Genomic DNA, 6871 nt, shown 5'->3' on the forward strand with positions numbered 1-6871 from the left:
CTCATCATCATCAGACATGAATAAAATAGTAGATTTTTAGAATAAAGAAGTAATTTATATTTTTCGAGTTCTTAATAATAATTATAATTAATTATATGTGGTGGCAATACTTTTTGTTCTCTGAATGAATGCTTGAACAGTGCATATTTTATCCTGAATTTGACGAATGTTGGCTCCTGAAAGAATGAGGAACACGAAAAATATTATTGATGATCTGAAAAATCATGAATTTGATTCTTGAAGCAAAAAAAAATTACAAGGAATCATTGGATCAAGAAAAGGAACAAAAGCCAATAGCCCTTAAAACCAAAAGACAAGGGTGAAAAGGATCCAAGGCTTTGAGCATCAGTGGATAGGAGGGCCCAAGGAAGTAGTTCTAGGCCTAAGCGGCTAAATCAAGCCGTCCCTAACTATGTGCTTGTGGCATGCATGTCCAAGTGAAAAGCTTGAGACTGAGTGGTTAAAGTCGTGATCCAAAGCAAAAAGAGTGTGCTTAAGAGCTCTGGACACCTCTAACTGGGGACGTTAGCAAAGCTGAGTCACAATCTGAAAAGGTTCACCCAGTCATGTGTCTGTGGCATTTATGTATTCGGTGGTAATACTGGAAAACAAAGTGCTTAGGGCCACGGCCAAGACTCATAAAGTGACTGTGTTCAAGAATCAACATACTACACTAGGAGAATCAATAATACTATCGGAATTCTAAGTTCCTATGGATGCCAATCATTCTAAATTTCAAAGGATAAAGGGAGATGCCAAAACTGTTTAGAAACAAAAAGCTACAAGCCCCGCTCATCTAATAAGAATCTAAGCTCCATTTAAAACTCTGAGATATTATTACTTCTTAATTTCTTTTCATCCTATTTTATTTGTCTAGTTGCTTGAGGACAAGCAACAGTTTAAGTTTGGTGTTGTGATGAGCGGATATTTTATACGCTTTTTGGGGGTAATTTCATGTAGATTTTAGCATGTTTTAATTAGTTTTTAGTAGAATATTATTAGTTTTTAGGCAAAAATCATATTTCTGGACTTTACTATGAGTTTGTGTGTTTTTCTGTGATTTCAGGTAATTTCTGACTGAAATTGAGGGAGCTGAGCAAAAATCTGAGTGAGGCTGAAAAAGGACTGCTGATGCTGTTGGATCCTGACCTCCCTGCACTTGGAATAGATTTTTTGGAGCTACAGGAGTCCAATTGACGCGATCTCAATTGGGTTGGAAAGTAGACATCCAGGGCTTTCCAGCAATATATAATAGTCCATACTTTGCGCAAAGATAAACGACGTAAACTGGCGTTCAACTTCAGTTCCATGTTGCAGTCTGGCGTCCAGCGCCAGAAACAAGTTACAAGTTAGAGTTCAACGCCAGAAACAGGTTACAACCTGGCGTTGAACGCCCAAAACAGCCCAGGCACGTGAGAAGCTTAAGTCTAAGCCTCAACACACACCAAGTGGGCCCCAGAAGTGGATTTCTGCACTATCTATCATAGTTTACTCATTTTCTGTAAACCTAGGTTATTAGTTTACTATTTAAACAACTTTTAGAGACTTATTTTGTATCTCATGACATTTTCAGATCTGAATTTTATACACCTTGACGGCATGAGTCTCTAAACTCCATTGTTGGGGGTGAGGAGCTCTGCAGCGTCTCAATGAATTAATGCAATTGTTTCTATTTCTCCATTCAAACGTGTGTGTGTTCCTATCTAAGATGTTCATTCGCGCTTAATTGTGAAGGAGGTGATGATCCGTGACACTCATCACTCTCCTCAATCCATGAACGTGTGCCTGACAAACACCTCAGTTCTACATCAGATTGAATGAGCATCTCTTAGCTTCCTTAATCAGAATCTTCGTGGTATAAGCTAGAACTGATGGCGGCCACTCTTGAGGATCCAGAAAGTCTAAACCTTGTCTGTGGTATTCCGGGTAGGATTCAAGGATTGAATGGCTGTGACGAGCTTCAAACTCGCGATTGCTGGGCGTGATGACAAACGCAAAAGGATCAATAGATCCTATTCCAACATGATCGAGAACCAACAGCTGATTAGCCGTGCTGTGACAGAGCATCTGGACCATTTTCACTGAAAGGATGGGAAGTAGCCACTGACAATGGTGACACCCTACATACAGCTTGCCATGGATGGAACTCTACAAACAATTGAGTTGAATATTACATTGCAGAAATTCAGAGGACAAAGCATCTCCAAAATTCCAACATATTCTCCATTAATAAAGTAACAATTACTTATTCCAAACACTTTTACTTCTTACAATTAAATCCAAATAACCTTATTGGCATCCTGACTAAGATTAATAAAATAAACATAGCTTGTTTCAAACCAATAATTTCCGTGGGATCGACCCTTACTCACGTAAGGTATTACTTGGACGACCCAGTGCACTTGCTGGTTAGTTGTACGGATTGCAAATTCGTGCACCACAAACTCGCACAACTCTTGAGAAAATGTATGGGACTTGCGTTGACGCATCGACGTGTACGCGTCGATCACGCGTACGCATGACTGCCTATACTTTTTTTTACACAGAACAGAGCTTAAAATCCAGAATTGAAATTCTCCCTACACGATATACAACTCTAAACCAACCAAAATACAAATTAACACAATTTTTTAATTTTTGAGGATTTTTTGCAAAATTTGAGAAAACTTGTAACTCAAGCAAAAACTCAAATTCAAAGAATCATCCTTATTCCAAGCATCAAACCAACAACAACCTAGCAATCAAAGCAATGTAAAGGGTATGAAAATTAAAGCAAACTACCTACAATGGCAACACAATTCATTCATTGATTATATCTACAAGAGGATGGAAAGAAGTTACCATGGTGGAGTGTCTCCCACCTAGCACTTTTATTTAAAGTCCTTAAGTTGGACCATTGATGGGGTCCTTGCTATGGTAGCTTATGCTTGAATCCATCCCTGAATCCCCACCAATGTTTGTATCTCCAATGTCCACTGGGATCCCAAATTAGGCGCATAAAGCCTTCAAGTAAGCTTAAGTAAATGACAAGGCCCCAAGAGTTTTAATTGTTAAAATGAATTCCGGGGTCCCAAACCTTGTTCTTGCACCCATCTTCTTGTTGACTGCCATAGTTAAATCTGGGTCACAAGGCTTGTGAACTCTCAATTATGCATCCAAACATTCTCCTAGACCCATGCAATTTAGTTCTATACCAAACATTGCTATTCAACTTTGAGCATACAACCATCATGAACTTAGAGTGATGTTTCCAACCACTACACAACTCCCTCCTACTTTTAACTCCACAAAGAGCTCTAAGTTGACCATCATTCTCAATCAAACCATATTCAAGTGAGAAAGTAAAGCTTAGGGATAGAAATTTTACCCACTTGAATGTTGTGTAGGATGGTGACTTAGGAGGGAGAACCTCCCCACACTTGGACAATGCAAGGTCTTCTCCCTTGTGCTCTTCCTTTGCAACTTTCACCTCTTTGCAAGCTCCTTCAATTTCAACCTCATCCTCTTGGTAGCTTCCTTCTAATTCAATATCTTCTTCATTGCTTACCGAGGGCATGGGTAGTGAAGTATCTTCTTCTTTACTCTCTATATCAAGCCCAATGGAGATGATTCAATTATAGATAGGAACTCCTTAATGATTGAGTCCATCTCTTGATCAACCTTTTCAAAGTCTTCAACCATGATATGTATTAGAGGTTGTACACCCTCCTCAACATTAATATCAAGCTTCTTGGAAGAGGGCCCCATGATTCTACCTTCCCATGGACTTCCAACATCTCCTAAGTCTTCAACCACTTCTTCCGACTCAATTGTCTCAACTTCCTCCCTTGTGACAATTCTCGCCTCAATTCCTCTTCTCCACCTTGAAGCTCCAAACTCACTCCCTCACTAGGCCCCTTGGTTGATCCTCCACATTCGTCAACGGGAGTACTTGGAATGCATGAGCTTAGGTGGGAGGCTATGTAGTTAATGGCTTCATTCATAGTAGCCAACTTGGCTTCTACCTCCTTAAACTCCTTTTCTATCCCCTCTTGTTGCCTTTGGATATGAGAGTGGTGGACGAAATTGTATCTCTTTATAGAATATGATAATAGAATATGGTCCAAGATCAACTTCGTTCAACTGACCAGCAAGTGTACTGGGTCGTCCAAGTAATACCTTACGTGAGTAAGGGTCGAATCCACAGAGATTATTGGTTTGAAGCAATCAATGTTTATTTTATTTGTCTTAGTCAGGATTTCAAGAAAATTGTTTGGGCTACTTGAACAACAGAGTTATTTGTTTATAAAGGATTATGGAATATATTGGAATAATAAAGAGTACTAGCGTTACTTGTTGTGCAGTAATGGAGAATATGTTGGAGTTTTGGAGATGCTTTGTCCTTTGAATTTCTACTCTTCCTTGAAGTCCTCTTCTCACACGCCTGGTTCCTTCCATGGCAAGCTCTTTGTAGGGTGTCACCGTTGTCAGTGGCTACTTCCCATCCTCGCAGTGAAAGCTAATGCACGCACTCTGTCACAGTACGGCCAATCACCGGTTGGTTCCCGCTCCTACTGGAATAGAATCCCTCTTTTGCGTCTGTCACTAACGCCCAGCAGGTTAAAGTTTGAAGCATGTCACAGTCATTCAATCCCGGAATCCTACTCGGAATACCACAGACAAGGTTTAGACTTTCCGGATTCTCATGAATGCTGCCATCAATCCAGCTTATACCACGAAGATTCTGTTGGGGAATCTAAGAGATATTCATTCAATCTGATGTAGAACGGAGGTGGTTGTCAGGCACACGTTCATGGGTTGAGGAAGGTGATGAGTGTCACGGATCATCACCTTCTCCACAGTTAGGCGCGAATAAACATCTTAGATAGGAACAAGCGTGTTTGAATGGAAAACAAAGGAATTATATTAAATCATTGAGACGCTGCAGAGCTCCTCACCCCCAACAATGGAGTTTAGAGACTCATGCCGTCAAAAGTATGTAATTCAGATCTGAAAATGTCATGAGGTACAAGATGAGTCTCTAAAAGTTGTTTAAATAGTAAACTAGTAACCTAGGTTTACAGAAAAATGAATAAACTAAGATAATTGGTGCAGAAATCCACTTCTGGGGCCCACTTGGTGTGTGCTGGGGCTGAGACTAAAGCTTTTCACGTGTAAAGGCCTTTCTTGGCGTCAAACTCCAGGTTTTGACGTGTTTTGGGCGTTCAACTCCGGATCATGACGTTTTTCTGGCGTTTAACTCCAGACAGCAGCATGTACTTGGCGTTCAACGCCAAGTTACGTCGTCTATCCTTGCGCAAAGTATGGACTATTATATATTGCTGGAAAGCCCTGGATGTCTACTTTCCAACGCCGTTGAGAGCGCGCCAATTGGACTCCTGTAGCTCAAGAAAATCCATTTCGAGTGCAGGGAGGTCAGGATCCAACAGCATCAGCAGTCCTTTTTCAGCCTAAGTCAGATTTTTGCTCAGCTCCCTCAATTTCAGCCAGAAAATACCTGAAATCACAGAAAAACACACAAACTCATAGTAAAGTCCAGAAATATGATTTTTGCCTAAAAACTAATAATAATTAACTAAAAACTAATTAAAACATGCTAAAATCTACATGAAATTACCCCCAAAAAGCGTACAAAATATCCGCTCATCACAACACCAAACTTAAACTGTTGCTTGTCCTCAAGCAACTAGATGAATAAAATAGGTTCTAACAGAAATTAAGAAGTAGTATATATTTCAGAGTTTTAGATGAAGTTCAGATTTATTAGATGAGCGGGGCTTGTAGCTTTTGTCTCTGAACAGTTTTGGCATCCCCCTGTATCTTTAAATTTTCAGAATAATTGGCATCCTTAGGAACTCAGAATTCAGATAGTATTATTGACTCTCCTAGTGTAGTATGTTGATTCTTGAACACAGTTATTTTATGAGTCTTGGCTGTGGCCCTAAGCACTTTGTTTTCCCGTATTACCACCGGATACATAAATGCCACAGACACATAACTGGGTGAACCTTTTCAGGTTGTGACTCAGCTTTGCTAGAGTCCCCAGTCAGTGGTGTCCAGAGCTCTTAAGCACACTCTTTTGCTTTGGATCACGACTTTAACCACTCAGTCTCAAGCTTTTCACTTGGACCTTCATGACACAAGCACATGGTTAGGGACAGCTTGATTTAGCCGCTTAGGCCTGGATTTTATTTCCTTGGGCCCTCCTATCCATAGATGCTCAAAGCCTTGGATCCTTTTTACCCTTACCTTTTGGTTTTAAGGGCTGCTTGGCTTTTATTCCTTTTGATTGTAATTATATATATATATATATATATTTTTTTTTTTTTTGACTGCTTTTTCTTGCTTCAAGAATCAATTTCATGATTTTTCAGATCATCAATAATATTTTTCGTGTTCCTCATCCTTTCAGGAGCCAATATTCATCAAATTCAAAATACAATTTATGCACTGTTCAAGCATTCATTCAGAGAACAAAAAGTATTGCCACCACATATAATTAATTATAAATTTTATTATTAAGAACTCGAAAAATATAGATTACTTCTTTATTCTAAAATAAAATCTACTAATTTATTCATGCCTGATGATGATGAGAAAAATAAACTATAGCTTAATTGGAAATAAAATCAAAATAGACATACTAATTACTACTAAATATCTCCTAAGGTGAATTTCAAATAAAAAATGCTATTACTAAATTAAAGCAGGAAAATTGGAACTCAGCAACCTTTTGTTTTGAGGAAGGACGTGTTCTTCTAATCTCTGGGGTGTTGTTCAAGGATTAATTTTTGGCGCTTCAGCTCCCTTAGATCACGCCCTTGCTCCTCCTGTTCTTTGAGCAGTTTGCAAAGCATGCTACTTTGATTAT

Source organism: Arachis stenosperma, chromosome 8, assembly GCF_014773155.1.
Source record: "Arachis stenosperma cultivar V10309 chromosome 8, arast.V10309.gnm1.PFL2, whole genome shotgun sequence".
In the NCBI taxonomy this organism is placed as follows: Eukaryota; Viridiplantae; Streptophyta; class Magnoliopsida; order Fabales; family Fabaceae; genus Arachis; species Arachis stenosperma.